Here is a 24,792-nt window from a genome sequence, read left to right as displayed (position 1 = left end):
CACGAATCGAATTTAACATATTAGCTAATATTCCCTTAGTCAATTTTCTAAGCCAAGATAAAGCCATCAATATGCTTACCTATGGCGAACATAGACATTAACTCATGTACTCATTCATGTGGCCGAACATACACATCTATGCTAAGGCCGATTGCAACACTTAATACGTTCTACAAGTATGGTCACTTGTATTGACTAAACACCATTTTGTTTCAAGTTCAAAACTTGGCTAATACACATATATACACTATTAATCAAATACTAACATTTTGCATTTCATCTTACTACCATTTCACATCTACTTTCTACCATGGCCGAATGCATCAAGACACCATTTCAAAATACTTCATGGGTTTGAGGTAAAACCAAGAAAGAAACTCATGAATATCGAGATATAAGCACTAACATTGTTCATCTAGATTTAGCATGACACAACATCCATCACCCTTATATTTACCATAGCTGAAAACCTTACTCATTCCAAAATTCAAATCTCAACTTGGGTCACAAAAATAATTTGATATCTCACCAACACAACATCAACACCAAGCAAGAATGATGCATCCATGGCCGAGTGTCATTTCCATCACATAGCAAGATTTAGACCATGGGCTAGGTAGAACTCAAGCTAACAACTAAAACATGCATGCATCTTATAGAACATCATCAAACATACCTTATCCTAGTTACATGCATGGCCGAACCTCTTCAACCTTTCTCATTCCTTCCTCCTTAAAATTTTCGGCCAAGGATGAACCAAAGGATGAACACTTTTTTTTTTGTTTTTCTTTCCTTAAACTCACGGCAATGGGGGGCATGGATGAGACCACTTCTTCTTTTTTTTTCATCACTCCTCCCTTTCATTATTTAATTACCATGCTCATTATTTTATTTTTCCTTACATAATGCATTAAGCCAACATGTCTATGACATGTTTTTTTTAGCCATAACATCTTGTCCACCCATGCTCTTGGCCGGCCACTGCATATTAGGGGGGAAAATTGACATGCAAGTCCTCCTTTTTGATTACATGCACTATTAGATCCTTGTAGATTAGCCTATCACATTTCAAAAATGTCACACATAAGTCCTTTTGACTAAATTCGCATGCAATTTACTAAATCGAAGCCTAAAACTTTCACACATTCATAATCACACATTTTAGACAATAAATACCATGTTCAAATAATTTGGTGACTCGGTTTAGCGGTCCCGAAACCGCTTTCCGACTAGGGTCACTTTAGGGCTGTCACATAGAAAATTTCGAAAAACCACAATCACATGACTGTATACCTAGGCTGTGTGGAAGGACATAGCCATGTGGGGTTAGAGTCACATGGCCATGTATCCAAACTATGCAACTCATTGTGGTCGTGTAGTTAAAAATGTAATTATTCATTAAAAATTCACACGATCATGTGGTTGGACTATGTAACAAACTATGATCGTGTACTATATATACATGCTAAAATTTTGGGGCACACGATTGTGTCACTACCCCGTGTATAACACGCGGTCATTTAGCCAGATCGTGTTGAACCAAAATGTCTTTTAACAACCTACTTCATGTCTATCCACATCCATGCTTAATCTAGTTCCAAAACACAATGATAACTACATCTATAGTTCCACTAAGAAAAACATACCAATTTGACACATTCATAGTTCAATCCTTTCAAAATACTAATATGCCTCAATATGACACCCAAAACATATCCATACAATACTTATTCAATAAATAAATAATTACCATTTCATACTTAACATTACCAACATCTTCTTTCCACATTCATATTAACAAAGTCATGTTATGTATTTAACCACTTCCACATCACAATATGACTTAAAACACACCTACAAGTTATGCATCAAGCTTACTGAAACATTCAAGTTTAACACAACATACCAACTATCCTATCCTTTAAACTAATAAACAAGCATACTTATTCTATTCAACAATAATTTCATCACTCAATATGCATATTCAATTCATTCATATTTAACCATTTCATGTCTAATATATAATCAACATTTCCCTTACCTATTCATAGTTATAGTAGTATGCTATCCTAGTTATTCAAATCATATATAACATTCAATCAATTCACTATCAAACATTTACACCACATATTTAACATTTACAAGTTTCATATCATTATCAACCAACTAAGACAAGTGTATGTACTATATGAAAATATCAATCCATCTATCAACTTAACATTATATCACATAAGACTCCCTAAGGTACATACCATTAAGTTAACAAAAACATCACCAACACATTGAGTTTAGGATTACAGTTGGATGCTGATATCTGCAGATGAACATGATTGATAAATTGTAATTTATACATATTTTTACCCCATGCTTAACGCATTTTATGGATGATTTTCCCTTAGAATTGGTGAATTCGATGCTCCTAATGCCTTTATTTTATGTTTTATACTTAGGAGAGCATATGAGACCGAAAGAAACGAGAAACGGGCCAAAAACAGAGAAAATGGGCCAAAGTACGAATTCAACATGGCCTGGACCTCCTCACACGGGCAGACCACACGGCCGTGCCTATTTAACAGGCTCAAGCACGACCTGAAGTAATCGCACAAGGGCGTGCCACACGGACGTGTCCCTGCCGAGCCCAAGTTGAGTCCAATTTAGAAAAGGCTAATTTTGAGGGTTCTTAGGCATTCCAAAGCCTATAAATATACCCTAGAGGAGGAAGAAAAGGGGGGACACAGAAAGAAGGAGGTAGGGAACTGCTCAAGGGAAGCCAATTGATCCATCTTAGAAGTCGGATTCACCATCAAGACTGAAGATCTCCCCTCAATTTTGCTCAGGAGTTTTAGGTTTTCTTTATGTTTTGTATTCATTATTCTTCTAAGATGTTTTCCTTTTTAGTTATGAACTAAATCCCCTAAATACCTAAGGGGAATGAAACTTAAGATGAATCTTGTTATTATTTTTTTGAATTGTATGATAAATATTTGACTTGTTCTTAATTATGTGTTCTTAATTCTTGTTTTGATATCCCAGGATACTGATTCAAGATAACCTCTTATTCAGAGGAGAAATAGACCCTGTCTAAGAGTACATTTATCATAATTAAGTGGAGTTGATTGCGTGCCTATAGATAGGGTGACAAGATTTTTTCGGATTAGGGTGAAACCTAATAAGGGGATCCATAGATCGAGTTAATGTAAAACTAGGGTGTTAATTAGAGAAAAGTCTCAATTATTCAATCTAGGGATTAGACATTATTAGTCTTGAATAGGGATAATAACATAACTTAGGGATCTCTACGGAACAAGTTAAATGAATAAATCGTCCCATTTGGAGCCAGAATAACAAGTAAAGTACTGGTGGATTTTTCCTTAGGTATTGTCTTAATTCAATCGTTTTCCAAAAGTTATCCCCCAATTCTACTTTTTGTGAATTCTTAGTTTAGTCAATTAGCTAGTTAAAACAAACCTCCTTATTCTTAGGCTAGATAATAAAAAGACAGTCATTACTAGTACTTTTAGTTCCTTTAGGTTCGACAATCTGGTCTTGCTAAGACTATACTACTATTCGATAGGTACATTTGCCTATATCGTGATAATAGTTAGTTTCAAGAATGATTCATTATAAATATTTAAAACCTATCACACAAAATTGCTATCAAGTTTTTGGCGTCGTTACCGGGGAACTAAGATATTAGGAACGCTCAATTTTTATTACTTTGGCCATTTATTTTTCTTGCAATTTAATTTAATTTAATTTTTTATTATTTATTAATTTACTTTTTTTTTCTCTTGGCAAGTTTTTATAGTTTATGACTAGAAGAAACTCGTCAGGACCACTACTTTTTGACGAAGAAATCGATCGCACAGTTCGCAGAAACCAGAGAGAAATAAGGTGAAGCTTAAGAAACACATAGAACAAGTAAGAGGACGATACTCAAACCCCAACCAAAGAGATGGCTGAGAACCAAGACAATCAGCTACCTCCTGCGACACATGTTGAACTAGCAAATCAAAATCCTGCTCCTCATACTATGTATGATTATGCTAAACCTACTTTAACAGGAACCGATCAAGTATAGTTAGGCCTGCTATTGCTGCGAATAATTTTGAACTAAAACCTAACACAATTCAAATGGTACAACAATTTGTTCAGTTTGATGAACTGCAGGAAGAAGATCCCAACGCTCACTTGGCAAACTTTTTGGAACTTTGCGATACATTTAAAATCAATGGCGTTTTTGATGATGCCATACGTCTTCGGTTGTTTCCCTCTTTGTTGAGGAACAAAGCTAAACAGTCGTTGAAGTCGTTACCATGAGGGTCAATCACTACTTGGGAGCAAATGACCAAAAAATTTCTATTAAAATATTTTTTCGTTTGTGCAGATGGACTTAGAAACTCTTTACGATGCATGAGAGAGATACAAGGACTTACTGAGAAGGTGCCCTCACCATGGGTTACCACTTTGGCTACAGGTTCAGACGTTCTCTAATGGCCTAAATCCTTCAACTCGACAAATGGTTGACGCATCTGCTGAGGAAACCATCAATAATAAAACACTTGAAAATGCTTACGAATTTATTAAAGAGTTGTCACTGAATAACTATCAGTGGCAAGTCATGAGGACTAAGCCAACTAAAACAGCAGGCGTTTATAATGTCGATTCGGTTACATGCTGTCAAACCAGGTAGAACTTCTAAATAAAAAGATTGATGGTTTACTTGGTTCTACTCAGGTACATCCAGTAATGAGGTGCAAGATGAATGAAGGAGGAGTATGCACAGAGTATCAACCTTTCAACCCTAGCATCGAGGAGGAACAAGTCCAATATATGGGTAACAATAACTCTAGATCCCAAAATAACCTATATAGTAACACTTATAATGCAAGTTGGAGGAACCATCCCAATTTCTCGTGGGGCGATCAAGGAAATAAAAGACCACAACATCCTCCGAGTTTTCAACAACCACCCTATCAACAGGAAAAAAAACTGAACCTTGAAGAGATGCTCAAAAAGTTTATCTTGGTGTCAAAAACCCATTTTTAGAATACCGAGACAGCATTTAAAAATCAACAAGCGTCGATCCAAGGGCTCGAAACGCAGATAGGCCAGCTATCCAAAGTAATTTCGGAAAGACCACTAGAAAGTTTACTTAGTAACACCAAATCAAAAGAGCATGTAAAAGTAGTTACACTAAGGAGTGGGAAAGTTTTAGCGGAATCTGAAAAGAAGCTGAAACAATAAGCCATGATAAGTGAAAGGGGGGAAGAAAAACCCGAAAATAGTGACAAACTAGTGCCGAAAGAATATAAACCACCAGTTCCATACCTAGAAAAATTGAAAAAAGACCGCATTGATGCACAATTCGGTAAGCTTCTTGAACTTTTTAAGCAATTACATATCAACTTACCTTTTGTTGAAGCCATCTCGCAGATGCCTACATACACAAAATTTTTTAATGAGCTTCTAACTAAAACAAATTGTCAACCAAACTGAAAGATCCAGGAAGTTTTACTATCCCTTGCTTAATTGGTAGTCTGAATGTTGAGAAAGTACTAGCTGATTTAGGCGCTAGAATTAATTTGATGCCATATAAAATGTTCAAACAACTTGGTCTTGGGGAACCTAAATCCACTAGGATGAGTATTCAATTAGCCGATAGATCTGTTAAATATCCTAGGGGTATTATAGAAGACGTACTTGTGAAAATAGATAAATTCATATTTCCTGTTGACTTTGTTGTACTTGATATGGACGAAGATGTGGAAGTGCCTTTAATTTTAGGGCGCCCATTTTTAGGCACTGGTAGGATTGTAATCGATGTGGGTGATGGTAAATTGGTACTTAGACTAGGTGACGAGGAGATTATCTTTAAAATTTATGATGCTATGAGATTTTCTTGGGAACAAGATGATTCATGTTATTTTATTGACTCTATTGATCATACTACTCAAGACTCTTTTTAGGAAATTATACAGAAGGACACGGCAGAACTGTATCTAGCTCAAGAAGAGGAGGCAGATGAAGAACCTAATGAACATTCTTCAAGACAAGTATAATATGAGGGTATTAAGATAAACGATGAACTTAAGGAAAAACCCTCTATTGAAGAGCCTCCCAAACTGGAACTTAAACAATTACCATGCCACTTGGAATACGAATTCCTTGGAAATAATTCTAGGTTACCAGTTATTATTGCTTCTAACTTGCAACCCAAGGAGAAAGAGGAATTAATCCAAGTATTAAAAGAACATAAAAAAGCCATAGCTTGGAAAATTTCTGACATTAAAGGAATCAGCGCTTCTTTTTGTACCCACAAAATTTTAATGGAAGATGAATACAAACCGTGTGTGCAAGCTCAAAGATGACTGAACCCCAACATGAAGGAACTTGTTAAAGCTGAGGTAATTAAACTTTTAGATGCTGGAATTATTTATCCTATTTCTGACAGTTCTTGGGTAAGTCCAGTGCAGGTTGTCCCTAAGAAAGGAGGCATGATGGTAGTGACCAACGAGAAGAATGAATTAATCCCAACAAGGACAGTCACAGGATGGAGGGTTTGCATTGACTACAGGAAACTGAATGATGCCACAAGAAAAGATCACTTCCCCTTGCCATTCATTGACCAAATGTTGGAAAGATTATCCGGGCACATGTACTACTACTTTTTAGACGGACTCTCTGGCTACTCCCAAATCCCAATAGCTCCTGAAGATCAAGAAAATATGACATTCACATGCCCATATGGTACGTTCGCTTATCGTAGAATGCCTTTTGGATTATGTAATGCTCCTGCCACTTTTCAGTACTGTATGATGGCCATCTTTGACGAACTCGTGGAAGATATCATGGAAGTATTTATGGATGATTTCTCAGTATTCGGTAACTCTTTCCATCTCTGCCTTAAAATTTTAAAACGAGTTTTAATAAGATGTGAGGAAATGAACCTTGTGCTTAACTAGGAGAAATGTCACTTCATGGTTCAAGAAGGCATTGTATTAGGGCATAAAATTTCTAGTAAAGGGATTGAAGTGGGCAAATCTAAAATAGAAACAATCAAAAAAGTACCCGCTCCTAGTTCGGTTAAGGCTATTAGAAACTTTTTAGGACATGCTGGTTTTTATAGAAGATTTATTAAGGATTTTTCTAAAATAGCTAAGCCTTTGACTAAATTACTAGAAAAAGATATACCTTTTAATTTCAATCAGGAGTGTTTAGAAGCATTTAATACTTTAAAGGATAAATTAATTAATGCTCCAATCATAATTACACCTGATTGGAACTTACCATTTGAATTAATGTGTGATGTGAGTGATTTTGCAGTAGGTGTAGTATTGGGACAACAAAGAGACAAGCATTTTCAACCTATCTATTATGCTAGCAAAACTTTGACAGTTGCACAAGAGAATTATACTACTATGAAAAAAGAATTGCTAGCTGTGGTTTTTTGCATTTGATAAATTTCAATCATATCTCATATTGTCTAAAGTTGTTGTTTACACTGACCATTCTGCCCTTCGCTACCTTTTAACTAAAACTGATGCAAAACCTCAACTCATTCGATGGATTCTCCTATTGCAGGAATTTGACTTGGAAATTCAGGATAAGAAAGGAGCTAAAAATCTCGCGGCTGATCATTTGTCCAGGCTTGAGAACTCCAATACCAAAGAACTAGATGAAATTGAAATAAATAATTCGTTTCTTGAAAAAGAATTTTTTTCCATATCAGACTCCGACGTACCTTGGTTTGCAGACATTGGGAATTTTTTAGCCGCTAACATTGTCCCAAAAGGGTTAACACACTAGAAAAAGAAGCGATTCTTTAATGATGTGAAAAACTACTTTTGGGACGACCCCTTTCTTTTTCGCAGATGTGCAGATCAAGTCATTAGAAGATGCGTTACAAGATTAGAAACATAAAAAATTTTGGAACATTGCCACTCAGGGCCAACTGGAGGACACTATAGTGGAACTAAGATCGCACATAAAATACGTGAATCAGGTTTTTATTGGCCCTCGTTATTCAAAGACTCTAATAGGTACGTTACTTCATGTGACAAATTCCAACGGATAGGTAACATATCTAAACGTGATGAAATGCCTCAAAACTATATGCTTTCATGTGAAATATTTGACATTTGGGGTATCAATTTCATGGGCCCATTCCTAGTTTATTTGGGAATAAATACATCTTAGTACCAGTTGATTATATGTCCAAATGGTTGGAAGCCCAAGCTCTACCTACTAATGATGCTAGAGTGGTAGTACGTTTCCTTAAGAAACTCTTCTCGAGATTCGGAACACCTAGAGCAATTATCAGTGATAGGGGCACTCATTTTTGTAATACCCAATTTGAAAAAACACTTAAGAAATACAAAGTTCATCATAGAACAGCCACTCCATACCATCCTTAAACTAATGGACAAGTTGAAGTGGCAAACTAAGAAATCAAACGGATCCTTGAAAAAACAGTAGAATCAAACAGAAAAGATTGGGCAATGAAAGTAGATGATGCCTTATGGGCTTACAGAACTGCTTTTAAGACTCCGACAGGGACATCACCTTACAGACTTGTTTATGGAAAAAGTTGTCATCTACCATTTGAACTAGAGCATAAAGCTTTTTGGGCCATTAAATTTCTAATGCTTGATCCCGAACTTGCAGGAAAAAATAGGTTGATGCAGCTGAACGAACTTGATGAGTGGTGAGCCAATGCATACGAAAACTCATGCCTGTACAAGGAAGCAACAAAGTGATGCCATGACACTCGTTTAAAGCAACAAAAACAATTTGAAGTTGGAGATCTTGTCCTACTATACAACTCAAGACTCAAATTGTTTCCTGGGAAACTTAAATCACGATGGTCAGGACCTTTCATAATTCAATATGTTCTTCCATATGGCACAATAGAGGTAAGTCACCCATCACACGATACTTTCAAAGTAAATAGACATCGTCTCAAACTTTATAATGGTGAGAATTTTAAAGACGATGGAGAGGAGCTACGACTCCACAAACTGCCCTGAATAAAACAACAAGGTAACAGTCGAGCTTAGACTATAAACAAGCACTTCTCGGGAGGCAACCTGAGTACTAACGGTTATAAATTATTTAAATTTCACTTTTTAAACATCTAGGTCACTAACAGAGTCTTTGAGCATAGGTTCCCAATTCCACACGGCCTATCACACGGTCGTGCTTCAGGCCGTGTGACAACCACGGACGGAAACACGGTCATGCGATACGGCCATGCGAAAACAGGGTAAAAGTTATCTTTCCCAACACGGGATGCGATAAGTGACCACGGGCGTGGTCAAATCTGCCAAATGAACACGGGCGTGTGACACGTCATTATCAGAAAAATCCCTGAATGACTGGCTTATTCTCTTGAAAAGCTTTCATATAGTTTTTAGGATAAAATTTGATTGATTTATGATTTTGATTGATATATCTTGAATTAAAACATAGACATTTATGCATTGATTGTTTAAACTTTAAGACATTAGAGAATCAAGCATGATAAGTTTATTTTTAAGAATTTAAAATTTTAGGTTGTTTTCCCCAAAGTTTAGGTATTACTTTGAGTTGGAATTCACAAGTTTTAAACATCAAAAAACCATAGTTTTTGTGAGATTTTTTAGCCTTTTGAAAATCTATTAATTTGTTCATGCTCACTTTTATTATTGCTTTGAGTGCGTCAGTATTGAACTGTTATTGTAGAACATGCTTGATTATGCATGTCAAGACCACACCATTTGATTTGATATGTCAAAATGATTCAGGCACTTAGGATTAACCCACTCATGCCATGAAAAGCCTATCTCCACGATTAACCCTTAGTGAACCCCCTTGAGCCTAACAAGTCATTTCTTGTATTACACTTAATATTAACCCTTAACCCATTATTGTTGAAATCTCCTAAATTAATTTGATCCCTATTTTTGTCGAGATTTGAATTGAAATAGTTGCTCAGCTATGTCTTGTTCTTAATAGTTAGTTTATGTTATTTAACTTGTTCTAAAAAAAAACTGTGTATATACATTAGTAGTAATCTTTTGTTTTTGAGCTTAAGTGTTTAAATTCCATTTTCTAAGAAGAAGCTCTGTTGTACACAAGTGATGTTTAAATTTTTTTTCTAGTTAAGTGATTTTTCAATTCAATCTCGATTCTAACTTTTTCTTTCAGCCTGTAACCACACCCCCTAACCAAGCCTCATTACAGCCCTCTAAAGACCTTTTGATTGATGTATCATCTCAAATTATAGTGATGGAGATTTGATTTTCATGCAAGCCTATGGTAATGACTTTTCATTATTGACTGTTGAGTGCTTCATTTATTGTCCTTAAACACCTCGAGTGATTTGAGTGAATCTTTAGTGAGGATATGAAACTCTGTGACATTTTGAATCGAAGATAATTACTTAGATGAAGCAAGACACCTATGTTTTCAGAATAAAATACTCAACTTGGAATGTTTGAAACATTGATGTTCCTTTAGTTGAATTCTCAATGTATGATTACCTATGGATTATTTTGAGATATTACCGATAGAAATTATAAGTTGAGAAGAATTTATTTTGATTAAGAGTTGAGAATTTTGCTTGAGGACAAGCAAATGCTTAAGTGTGGGGGTATTTGATAAATCGTAATTTATACATATTTTTACCCCATGCTTAACGCATTTTATGGATGATTTTCCCTTAGAATTGGTTAATTCAATGCTCCTAATGCCTTTATTTCATGTTTTATACTTAGGAGAGCATAAGAGAGCGAAAGGAACGAGAAACGGGCCAAAAATAGAGAAAATGGTCCAAAGTACGAATTCAACACGGCCTAGACCTCCTCACACAGGCAGACCACACGGCCATGCCTATTTAACAGGCTCGAGCATGGCCTGAAGTAATAGCACAAGAGCATGCCACACGGGCGTGTCCCTACCGAGCCCAAGTTGAGTCCAATTTGGAAAAGGCTAATTTTGAGGGTTCTTAGGCATTCCAAAGCCTGTAAATATACCCTAGAGGAGGAAGAAAATGGGGGACACAGAGAGAAGGAGGCAGGGAATTGCTCAAGGGAAGCCGATTGATCCATCTCAGAAGCCAGATTCACCATTAAGACTGAAGATCTCCCCTCAATTTCCCTCCAGGAGTTTTGGGTTTTCTTTATGTTTTGTATTCATTATTCTTCTGAGCTGTTTTCCTTTTTAGTTATGAACTAAATCCCCTAAATACCTAAGGAGAATGGAACCTAAGACGAATCTTGTTATTATTTTCTGAATTGTATGATAAATATTTGACTTGTTCTTGATTATGTGTTCTTAATTCTTGTTTTGATATCTCAAGATACTGATTCAACATAAGCTCTTATTCAGAGGAGGAATAGACCCTGTCTAAGAGTACATTTGTCATAATTAAGCGGAGTTGATTGCACGCCTAGAGATAGGGTGACAAGATTTTGCTGGATTTGGGTGAAACCTAATAAGGGGATCTATAGATCGAGTTAATGCAACGCTAGGGTGTTAATTAGAGAAAAGTCTCAATTATTCAATCTAGGGATTAGACGTTATTAGTCTTGAATAGGGATAATAACATAACTTAGGGATCTCTACGGAACAAGTTAAATGAATAAATCGTCTGATTTAGAGCTAGAATAACAAGTAAAGTCTTGGTGGATTTTTCCTTAGGTATTGTCTTAATTCAATCGTTTTCCAAAAGTAATCCCCCAATTCTACTTTCTGTGAATTCTTAGTTTAGTCAATTAGCTAGTTAAAACAAACCTCCTTATTCTTAGGCTAGATAATAAAAAGACAGTCATTACTAGTACTTTTAGTTCCTTTGGGTTCGACAATCTGGTCTTGCTAAGACTATACTACTGTTCGATAGGTACACTTGCCTATATCGTGATAATAGTTAGTTTCAAGAACAATTCTTTATAAATATTTAAAACCTATCACACAAAATCGAGATCAATGATCAAATCTATCCTGTGCATAAAAAATAAAACTTTATGTTAAGTCTAACTCAGTCATATTCCTATAATAAAACATTAAAACATAATATAAATCATATAATACGATTTAATATGTCAATCAACAAGTCCTAATACATCACCAAATTAATTAATCCAATTGCATTTCTTAAACTGAGCTATCATAGTTGCAGCATATACATTTTTCCCGATCTCAATCGAATTGATTAAATCATACAGTTGCAAAGTCACTATTCCAAGCTTTTAGTTTGATATCCACTATCCATCCTTATTTCATTTTTATTTATAATCAATATCTGAATTCCACACATCTGGCCGGTTACTTCATCATGAAACTGATTCAATTTCACATTTACAACGATATACGATATTTTCAAAACTATTCGATTTAGTCTTTATCGCTAACCATCAATTCAATTCAGCTAATTTTATCATTTCTATCTTACATTATGATCTTACTATGCAACACAGTACATAAATGCATCAATTGAAAATGATCAGATTATAGAAATACATACCGTAAACTCCAAGCTATTCGTCGATCACTTTATCTTTTCCTTTCTTCTTTGAGGAATCTAGGTTAACATTAGCTACAAATTAACACAAATACACAAAATCATCAATACAAAATCAAATTCACATTCAATTGTAGCTTTACACATATATTACAATTTATTCAATTTAGTCCTAAAAATCGGAACTAATGTAACTTCCAATTTAGAACTCAAATTTTTAATTTAATTTCACTATAGTCCATTTAGGACATCCTGTTTCTCATTTCTACCAAAAATTTTGAAATTTATGCATTTTAGTCCCTATTGAACAAAACTATAAATTATCTTCACAATCTAGTCATTTTTCATCTTTAAGCTTAAAATCTATCAATTTAGTGCCTAAAACTTTAAGATATCATGAATGGTATCTTTCCAAAACTTTAACAGTTTTGAAAAATAACACACGAGTAAGCTAGATTAAGCTTCCAAAATTCCAAAAATATAAAAATTACAAAAAAAAAGACTAAATTGCACTAACCAATTAGAGCTTCAAAATCACAAACCCTTTGCCAAAAGTTTTCTTCTCTTTGACTATGGAGGTTCAGCTATTTGGAGAAGACAAAAGAAATGTTCTCTTTCTATAAAACCCCTATCCCGTGTCCATTACTAAATTAGGGATTACGAAATTTTACCGAACAAAACAGAATAATTTGACTTCTTTACAAAACAGTTAAACAAATAAATTACAAACATATAACTTACTAATCAATTTATAATATAATTACACTTATAGGCCTTAAATCGAGCTTAAGAGGCCCTAAAAATAGTTTGAGAACAATCTGGGATCAAATCGACACAAATTAGAAAAATTCAAAAGAAAAACATTAAAAATTACAAAACAGGGGTCACATGGCCATGGAACATAGCCTAGACTATGTGAACATTCAAAGTCAGGACACACAGCCGTGCCCACCCCGTGTGTCTGCCCATTTCTGTGACACCCCTAAATTGACCCTAGTCGGAAAGCGGTTTTGGGACCGCTAAACCGAGTCACCAAATTATTTGAATATGATATTTATTGTCTAAAATATGTGAATATGAATGTGTGAAAGTTTTAAGCTTAGATTTAGTTAATTACATGTGAATTTAGTTAATAGGACTTATGTATGACACTTTTAAAATGTGATAGTTAATCTATAAGGATCAATTAATGTATGTCATATGAATAAAGGGTTTGCATGTCAAATATACATTATTAATGAGTAGTGGCCGGCCATGGATGGGTCATTGATGATAATATGATTTCTTTTATTAGCACTATGAGTTTAGAAAATAAAAGAATGAATTAAGAATGAAAAAAAACATGAGGTGAGTGGGAGGAGAAACCAAAGTTGTCTCCCCCTTACTCCCCATTGCCGTGACTAGTGAAAGAGGAGAAAAACAAAGTTCTTTCTTTGTTGATCAACTTGGCCGAATAGAAGAAGCAAAGGAGGGGAAGAAATTTCGGTCACTTGAATCCTTAGGAAGGTTAGTACATTGTGTTGAAATTGTGAAATAATTACTTGTTTTAGGTAAATTATCATGGTTCTTGCTTAGCCCATGCAAAAATTTCCACTAAAGATGGGTGAATAGAGCCTTCGGCTAAGGTTATAAGGGAAGAAATTTTGATTGCTTTACTTGAATCTTGATGATGAATGTATTGAGGAAAGAACTTGGTCTTTCTAAAAATATGAATGGTTAAAGCTCATACTAATAATAGCCGAATTAAAGAATGCTTGATGTCATGAGAAAATGCTATTCATGTTAATTGGATGAGAAAGGGTAGTTGGGTGGAGTAGAGTCTAGCAAATGAACACATATGTGCACTAGTTGCTAAATGAAGAAAAAATCGGCTAACAAGGGAGTACTAAGGCGAATATGATTTTGAATGTTAGTGGTGTAGTTGCGAATTTGAACTATGAAGTTATTGAGTAATGTGTGTGTTTTAAGTGGTAGAATGGAGTGAATGCTTGGAATGTGATATGTATGAATTATGTGTTAAATTAAGGTTCGCTAAGCTAGCTATTAAGATGAAGTGCAAATGTTAGTATTTGATTGCTAGTGTATATATGTGTACTAGCCGAGCTTTGAATTTAAATAATGGTTGGAGCACCATGTGTTGTAATGAGATTTTTTTTTAGTGAAATCATAGATATTTATATGATGAATTCGATTGTGGATATACATGCTTAAATAAGGTGCACATGAGGAAGTGTTAGATTAATTGTATTAAATTGCTCAATGTGATTAAAAATGCGTATGACCATTTTGTGTTTGAGCTAAAGGTGGCCATATGACCTATCAAACTCCTTGTCATATTCGGCCATAAGCTAGCATAATGAGACTTTAATAAGTTAAATTTGTTTGAATTAGCTCAAGAGCTTAGAGGACCAAAGTTGGATAAGGAAAGGGAAAAAGTGATTGAATAGCCGCCGAGATCGTTCGACCACATCCGAGGTAAGTTTTAAGTGATTAAACGTTGAGTAAATTCAATCATAATAGGACATAATGAGTTGATTTAATAAGATATGATGTGGCCATGATATGTCTTAAACTCAAATGGTAAGTTCATATGTGTTTGGACTTGGAAATTTAAGAGCAAATTGTAATAATTTGCTTGGACAGCAGCAGTAATGTGATTTTAGAAAATCACTATAAATTGTTGGTGTGGAATTATAGGCTGAATAAAATATGTAATCAAAGCTTAGTTGGTCTAGTTTCCTATAAAAGAGACCGTGGAAGCAAAGAAATTTCCTATAAAGAGATATTTAAAGTTGTGTGGGACAGGGTCAGAATGACTCCGAAATCCCCTGTTCTGTTTTAAGAAAATCACTATAATTTGTACAAAAATGGTTACAAGATAAAATTTATATGTTTAGACTCCTTAATGAGTCTAGTTTCAAATGAAATCAAATAGAACATACTTCGAGTTCTGTACAATGAGAATTTTGATTCGTAGTGAAGACTGGTCAGGTTAGTCAAATAGTGAAACAGGGGAAACTTTAAGAAAAATCTGGTATTGATTGGCCAAACCTAAAATTCTGAAAAATTTATGGATGGAAGATATACAAGTATATATTCAGGGAAAATTAACGGCAAGTGATTTGGAGCCTTGTAGCTCCGGTTATAAATAATTTAGTGACCATTGCTCAGGAAAACAGCTCGTAGCGAATATGTGATTTTGTTGTAAACATGGATAAAACTTGTTTTAGCTGCTCATAAGCTATTGATTAAACCCATACTTGAATTCTAATTCGTGATATTGTAAAATGATATATGAGTGTTGATGGACCTTTGATATTAAAATTTGTGAGATTGTAAATTTATGAGTATTCGAATATGAAATGATAGTATGGCGTGAAATTGAATTATTCATTGGAAAATGATTAATGTAGATTCGGCCAAGACCAAGTCTGTACATGATAGTATATGTGGTAGGTGAAGTATATTTGAATAATTGTGATGTGAATACATGAAAATTTATATTTTGATTTAAGATTCTACGCGATGAATGTGAATGTGTATAAATATGAGATAAGGCCTAATGGCTGATGTGATGAATGTGAAAGTGTATATATATGTGATAAGGCCTAATGGCCGATGTGATGAATGTGAAAGTGTATATGTGTGATAAGGCCTAATGGCCAATGTGATGAATGTGAAAGTGTATATATGTGATAGGGCCGAGTGGCCAACGTGATGGATGTGAAAGTGTATAAATGTGATAAGTCCCGAAGGGCATTTGTGTCAGTACTATATCCGGGTTAAAACCCCGCAGGCTTTATGCGAGAATATTATCACTGATTAATGACCGTAGGCTTCGTGCTCGTATTATATCCGAGCTTTAATGACCCGATGACTACATGTGGAGATTTTGTCCGGGTAAGCCCCGAACTAAAGGTTTTGTTGAAGATTCAAGTAAAGCGTAAGATTATGCGACTTCACAGTGACAATTAGTAATAAATACGTTCAATGCGTTAAGTTGGTTAGGTATGTATTTGAGATTATATTTAAGTTTGATTTAGACTAAATCACAAGGTCGTTATGTGATGCACATGTGAGTAAAGCAATAAGACTGTTCTATGATTATTGTGCATTTGGTCAATGTGGGAAGTCAGGTAAAAATATGTAATGTACCTATGATCATAAGAGGTCACCATCAAGTGAGAATTTATCTGCCTATTACATATGATGAGACGTGCATATTCGGAAAAGGGTATGGTATGCCCGAAGGAAGAGTGAAATAAAAATACGAACAACTATGTTATAACTTGGTTGTTATCTGTTGACACTTGCTTAAAACTTACTAAGCATTGTAATGCTTACTCTGCTTACTTTATTTCCTCTGTTTTATAGATCTCATTTGGAAGCTACAGTGGCTCGGGGATCGTCGACAACTAGTCACACTATCACTATCCTTTGTTTGGTACTGCTACGTTTTGGAATATCTTATGGCATGTATAGAATAGACTAGTAGTGAGAGGATATTTTGGTTAATGTATAGGACTACCCTTTTGTTGTAGGTCATGTACCTTTCGGTTTTGTGTAAGTTTGGATAGCCATGCGAAAATGGCTTAAGTATACTTTGGGCATGGTATTATAATCATTGTATGTTGTTCATTAAGAAGTATGGAAATGTTTGGAAATGATTAGCCATTGGGATGGTTAATCATGATCATATTTTGTGCTATTTATGTTTAAGGGCTAGTTGAATCATGGAAACTATGAAATAGGTAAAGCCTACCTTAAAGACAGATGCTGACAGCTGTAGTGATGTGGATGTGAAAAATCACTAAAAATATTAGGAATGGAATTAAATAGTGAATAAATTATGTAAACGAATCTTGATGAGTCTATTTTCATAGGAGAGTAACGAAACGATCATATGAACAGTATGTTAAGAGATATTTAAGTTTTCGTGAGACAGGGCCAGAACAGTTTCTGGATTCCCTGTTCTGACTTTGGAAATTAATTATAAATTAACCAGAGATAATTAGAAGTCATGCCATATATGTACAGAATCCATTTTGAGTCTAGTTTCCTTAGAAGCAAGCGGCATAAGCATTGAAGCCCTGTACAAGTAGTTATCTAAGTCACATTGCAGGAAGGTCAGTGTAGTCGAACCCTGTAACAGGGGAGAATTTAACTAATAAAATGTACTAATTGGCCCAACCGAAAATTCTAGAAAAAATTTGTAGATGCATATATGAGTCTAGTTTCAGGGAAAAATCACGAAACTGATTTTTGAGTTGTGGAACTCAAGATATGATTTTAAGGTGACGGTGGCCATTAGCCAACTGCTGAAATTTTTAAAAGTGGATGTAAGTAAATGGATTAAGCCCGTTAACCCCTCGTGTCCGACTCCCATGACGGTCTCGAGTGCAGGGTGTTACAATTCATGAGCCATGTGTCAGACCGTGTATGTATTCAAAGTTGGGTCACATAGTCGTCTAGATACTACACCTAAAAACAATAAACACATAAGGTCGTGTGAGGAGACCGTGTGTGGTACACAGTGATGTGACAGCCTGTGTCTCAGGCAGTGTGCACCATTTTTTACCCCTAAAACAAGCAATTTCATGCACCATTCCTTGCACAACAAGACAAGTCATATCTAGATCATTTCCTATGTTCAAAAACAAATTAAAATCATCAATTACATGCCAATATTTTATCCATCCTATACCTAACCAATATGCCATTCAAAGGCACCATAATAAAAACTTATTCATTCAAATAACCAAGTTAAGAAGAACACATGACATTAACCCCCAATTCATGATCAAACCATCAACCTAGATGGTCAAATATAAAAACTAACATCAAGTTACCAATCTAAGCATCATGACCTAATACGTAGCCTTAAGGATCACCAACCCAAACACTTCAAATACCTACATTCAAAACTAACCATTTAGCTAAAACTACCATTATAACATAACATTTACATATTCACAACAAAACACCTATATACATGCCACATCCCAAAAAAAATACAAAAGCTACCAAAATGGCCAGATAGTGTGAGTTTCCAGTTGATCTGTCTGGTTAGTCCGCAACCTTGACAACTATAAAAGAACATAAATGAAAAAAGTAAACTAAAGTAGCTTAGTAAGCTCATAGTATAACATCAAATTAACTTACCTTAATCAAAATAAATATTCAAAGAAATAATTTATAGTTCCTGATAACCAAATACAAATTCACAAATCACATTAGTAATTGATCACATATTCAAATATATCACAACAACTCCTCTCTCATGGGACTTACTCATACCATAAATCACAATCCTTCAATGTAACAATCCATACATATAAAGAAATTTTATATAATATTTCTCAGTTACTAGTACTTATGATTATGCAATAACATTTTAGTACTTAGATAAGATGTAATTTAACTTTTACATAGCCCGATGAACTAGTAACTTGACTTGGATACTCGAGTAACTACATCACACCAGCAGCACTATAGATGCGTAACAGAGGCACCAAAGTGCAGGAAAAGGCACGATTGTGCAATCAGAGGCACTGAAGTGCAAATAGAGGCACCGAAGTGCAATCCTGTACAAGCTCGCATACTAACCCTATTGGCATGCCAATTGTATCCTAGCGATTACTACGTTCTACCGAGCATTATATGTAAACTCGTTACCTTTATACATATTTATCGACCAAAGGCACTTCATCATTTTTGTACACATAATATAAATTCAATATACTCATGTCAAAAATGTGCAATCGCAAGGATTGTCACCATTCATTATTCATTTTTATATGAACTTGATTTCAATATCCAATATTATATAAGTCACTTATGAAATTTGACTATAATCTCAAGAAACTTACATTTACAAGCCAAAACACTATGAACTTACCTTCAGTCACTTCCAGCTAAAATGCAGGAATTACTCCGCAATTTTCCCTTTTCCTCAATTATTGTCTTTTTGACTCGGGTCTTGATCTGTATAATAAATAAATTCAATTAATCACAATCACATAGAATTCAAATTCAATTAAATCATGAGATCCTTAAATTTTTATTATTTACACATTTTCCCTAAACTTTTATATTTTTACAATTTAGTCCCTCAACCCCAAAATTCCAAATTTAAAGAAATTTTATAACTTATCATACCAACCAAATTTTTACCCTTCCATTTACAGGCTACATTTATTCTAAATTCACAAAAATTCCCTATCAATTCTGACATTTGATCAATTTAATCATTTAACCAAAACTAACAAAAACTAATTATAAATTAATCATAATCAAATTAATCATAATCAACAACCAATGACTCAAACTAATTCTTTAACATTATAACATCAAGAATTCATCAATGGTGAAATCCAAAATTCTTAATAATTTCAAAAACGAAGGTACGAGTTAGCTGGACCTAGTTGCAATGATCTCAAAAACATAAAAATTATACGAAATTGATTTAAAAATCATACCATACAAGCCTAAAGGAGAAGACTAAAGCTCAAAAGTTTCCTTCCATGGAGGTTTCGGTTGTCCAAAAGAGAAATCAAGATGATGCTACTTTTGTTTTATGATTTTACTATTTTATTATAAATTTTATCATTAATAATAAATATTTTAATGTATAAAAACAATGAAATTCACCTAATAGCCGTCCCACATAAACATAAATGATATATTTACCATTTAAATCCTTTCTTTTATAATATTTAAGCCATTTAATCTATATAATTCAATTATAACTAGATTTTCCATCTTTTACAATTTAACCTTTTTTCTTAAATCAACTAAGTAAACATTTAAATTTCTTCACCAAAATTTAATACAACTCTAATGAAACTCCATAACATTAACTAAAAAATAAAACACGACCGCACATATTGAAATTGTGATCCCAAAATCACTGTTTTTAACACCACTAAAAAATCGAATACTACACTTTCTCTCCGGTACAAGTTTTATTTCATTGTTTATTAAACTTTATTTTACGTTTTTATCTAAATTTAATAAAAACTTAACTATATTAATCATCACTTAACCATCCACCACCGTCCACTTCCTTTTATATAGTGGTATAATTGCCACTTAAGTCCCTTATCTAAGTTCTAATTAAATATTTCTTAGCAATTAAACTTTTATCACTTTTACAATTTAGTCTTTGTACCTTATTTAATCACTAATTCGATAAAATTACCTATCCAAAATTTAATTCACCTATAATATAACTCCATAAATATTAAATAAAAATATTTACGAGTTAGATTCACGGAACCGGGCCCCGAAACCACACTTTTCGTTAGCACTAATTTTCTAGTCGTTACAATTTTTAATAAATGTAAAATTATATAATTCACCTAAACCCATTCATCTTATTTCTTGCATGATATATAATATATAATAAATAATATAATTTTATAATAAATATAAAATTATGCATGCTAAAATATCATACATATGATAAACTAGTATTTGATTTCTATCAAATAAATAATTCATGAGACAATCATACTTTTTGTATAATATAGTTAATATCAGTATAATTTAACCATTCAAATCTAATATGCAACACAAGTAAAACAATAAATTTGGCATACCTTTTCTCTTGATATTTCATCTATATCAAAATTTAACAAGATCATTGACCTTGATGCAACCACATTTATCAATAGTCATCCTTATAGTAGCATGCTTGTAATGGCTATAAATGTGTGATAAACAAACACACCTTCTTTAATTTCTCATAAAATTGAAAAGTAAAACCTTATAGTTGTTTGTACATGGGGATAAAAATAAACTTGTGATGAATTAATTGAAGGTTTCAAGGCGTGTAACCATACCCCTATATTTAAGGTTCTATTCACCCCAGCTATATTATGGTGTACAAAAGAGTGACTAGCAAATGAATCTCGATGATACAATGAAGCCCAATGACTGTTGGAGTTTTGCACTAACAAAAACAATCCACTTAGCATTGAGCGGAGTGTAACACCCCTAACCCGTATTCGTCGTTAGAACAGGGTTTTGGAGCATTACCAAAACTTTCAGAAATATATACAGATAAATCATACAAGTTACTATTCAAATTCTAAAATCATTCATAACGTCCCTTAAATGGACCTTCGAGGTCCAATACGAGCATTACAATCGAGTCTGGATTTAATCAGAACCTTTAAGAATTCTTCACGAAATTTCAAAAATTTTCTAAGGTGTAGGGCTCATACGCCCGTGTGGTCCAAAGGACACGCCCATGTGATCCTAGGACACACCCGTGCTAGAGACCGTGTTTGACCCGTGTAACTTTCTGACTTGTGCACACAGCCATGCGACACACCCGTGTGCTAGGCTGTGTGGTTAATTAATTCAATTCGAAATTAGGTACAGGGTTCACATGGCTAAGACACACAAGTAATGTTGTCAGATTTCAATACATAAACAATAGCCAGCAATTCTAGGTCATGTATCGAGTAATTCTTTCCATGTGGTTTTGTAACGCCCTAAAATTCTAGGGTTAAATTTGTATGTTGTGTTGCATGTTGGCTTGCTCGCTTTAATGGATAAGGGTCCTGAGAGGTGTGGGGAGTCCGGGGTTCAAATCTTAGCGCTAGCAAAAATTTTGGTTTTTATTGAATAAAACCCTTGCTGATAGATGTTGGGATTCTTAATTAGTTGCGGGAAAGTCAGGGGATAAAAATTCTATTGGTCCAGTGGATAGTGGCGTGTTGTAGTAGCTAGGAGACTGAGGTTCGAGTCTTACTGCATGCAAGGGTGTCTTATTTTTGCAAACGGTCGAATGGGTGGTTGTGTAGTAGTGGGACTCTATTGCTAGGACAGTTGGGGTGTTTGAGTAGAGTGGGGAAGCTTGTAGCCAAAATTTAGGAGGAAAAAGGGGGATTGGGATAATGTTTGATTGGGGATGTTGTAGAGAGGTTTTAGAAGTGAATCAAGGGAGGTGATGAGAGGGGGGAGTGTTAGTGCCGTATAGGGACTTTGGAGACTCAAAGGGATTCGATTTGGCGTGTGTTGAGGCTTCTTGATTTTCATTTCAGTTGCTAGCTGGGTTTTTATCTTTTTGCACTTTTGGTTTTGGGGAGGTTGTTACTGTTGGGGTTTTGGTAGCCGAATTCAAGGGTGACCATACAGGTATATTTTCTTTTGGCATTCTTTCGGGTTGTGTTCTTCTAGACCTTTCTCTACAGTTGCCGAACCTCTTTTCATTCTTCCTCCCTCACTTGACTTGTTTGGCTGAATCTCTTTTTGTTCTTTTCTTGGTTCTTCTTCCTTTTTTCAACTATGGCTTCTTATGGTGCTTTGGCCGAATATCCCGTGTCTCTTTCCCTCTCTACTCATTCGGTTTTCTCATTGTTAACCGATCACTCTTTTCTTTTGGAAACTGAAACTCTCTGCTTTGAAATAAGATAATTGGGTTTTGTTTTGGGATTGCGATTCCTTGGCTTGTAGGCAGATGTTGCAGTGTCGCCACCTTTGTTTCATGGATATCCTTTTCCATCTTAATGATTGTTTTCTAACTCTGTGGTTCTGCCGATTGTTGCTAGGGGTTTGATCGTGATAGTCAAAGGGTTAGGTTAATTATCCTCTCTCAACAAGTAATCTTTTTGCTAATGGCTAGTGTTTTAAGTTCTAGGTATATATAAGAAGGGATTATAAATTCTTATGAATCGGTTAATTATTTTGCATGTGAAGGTTAAAGCATTGGAGAACGTTAGGGTTAGAGCAAGAGGGATTTTGCAATTATTTGTTTGGTAAGTAACGATAGGTCGATTAAGGTATTATTCATACCATGGTTTGGATTAACCACGAAAATTGACTGATAGTGGGATTGTTGTTAATCATAGATGCTTGGATCTCGAAAGCGTTCAGCTACAATCTAGTTACAGGTGTGTGTGTGCGCATCACTGCTATTAGATGTGAAACCGGCAAAAGCCAAAAAGCTGAAAGTTGAACCGTCGACACCACTTCGGCATGTGACCGCTTGTGTGGCAGGTCGTGTGATAAAACATGGCTGTGTGGATGATGAGATAGCCATGAGCTCTTTCATGGACTAAGACGACATTGGGCCATTTAGGTCGAACTGAGTCGTGTAGGCCCAATGGGTCAGTGGCCCATATGAAAAAAATTGTACAAAAATGTGTTAGTTAGTGGGCCAGGATGTGTAAACCACACGGCTAAGGCCATATTTAGGCTATGTAGGCCACACGAGCATGTGGGCCCACATGGGCCGCGGTATGGGCCATAGGCCCATTATCACTAATTGACTGATTAAGGTTACATGGGTCGCCCTAGACGACTGTGGACTTTTTGTTGGGCTAGTAAGTATACCTGGGCCCTTATTTTGGTAAGAATACTATTTTACCCCTATGTGATGTATGACTGTTGAGCATGCCATTTTTACTATACGTACATTATATTATGCTGCATTGTATGGGGTGGGATTTATGATTTTGGAGGAAGTGTTCTGAAAGGCTATAAGCCTATTACTAGTAGCTTTGTTGCAAATATTGTTTTAGTACCGAAATCGGTACGACTTGGTGTGTAGGGTTGGTACGGAAATGGTGTGTAGCGGATGGATTGGGCAGGATCCTTTGTTTGCATACTGTACTGAAATGGGCTAAGGCCCAGACTACCTCTGTTACTGAAATGGGCTCAGGCCCAAACTGATACTGTTACTGAAAAATAGGCTAAGGCCCTAACTGGAACTAACGGGCCTAGGCCCAAATTGCGTTTACTCTGATTAATTGTTATTTTTTGGATTTCACATACTGAGTTTTCGTGAACTCACCCATTTGTTATCTTTGCAGGAAATTCCCAGGCTTAGACGGATCGAGGTGACAGAGGACTCGAAGGTGGCCACTCAACGTAGTTAATTTATTTAACATTGTATAATTTAGATTTTATTTGATATTAGGTTTTCGTTATGTAATAAGGCCTTTTTAAAGTTTATTTTAATTTGGGAATTTAATTACTTTAATTTTACCTATTAGTAATAAGACTCGTATTTTCAAGAACACACAAACCAAGTTTTTCTGAAATCATCACGCTTACGCCATACGCTTTAAATGCTTCCGCAACAAACACTATTTTAAAATTTGAGAAACTAGTGTAATTTATATTTTGCTTCAATAACTTGAGTTTTCACAAGGAACTAGTCATCCTAACCTATTATTCTGAATCTAAAGAAGTTTTTATGAAAAATGGATTTTTGTCAATTTGTGTTTTGGAAAAATACTCCAATGTCACATCAAAGATTCGACCATAACGTCTAGGTC

General features: G+C 34.8%; 1 non-coding gene across 1 annotated transcript; it reads right to left on the bottom strand.

Moving 5' to 3' along the window:
* Nucleotides 1–4,354: 4,354 nt before the first annotated feature.
* Nucleotides 4,355–4,461, bottom strand: LOC128288292 (small nucleolar RNA R71). The gene has a single exon (XR_008278728.1). It is a non-coding gene; the product is annotated as a small nucleolar RNA R71 (small nucleolar RNA).
* Nucleotides 4,462–24,792: the final 20,331 nt, after the last annotated feature.

Source organism: Gossypium arboreum, unplaced genomic scaffold (assembly GCF_025698485.1).
Source record: "Gossypium arboreum isolate Shixiya-1 unplaced genomic scaffold, ASM2569848v2 Contig00194, whole genome shotgun sequence".
NCBI classification, from domain to species: Eukaryota; Viridiplantae; Streptophyta; class Magnoliopsida; order Malvales; family Malvaceae; genus Gossypium; species Gossypium arboreum.
This window is presented reverse-complemented; position numbering and strand designations above follow the sequence as displayed.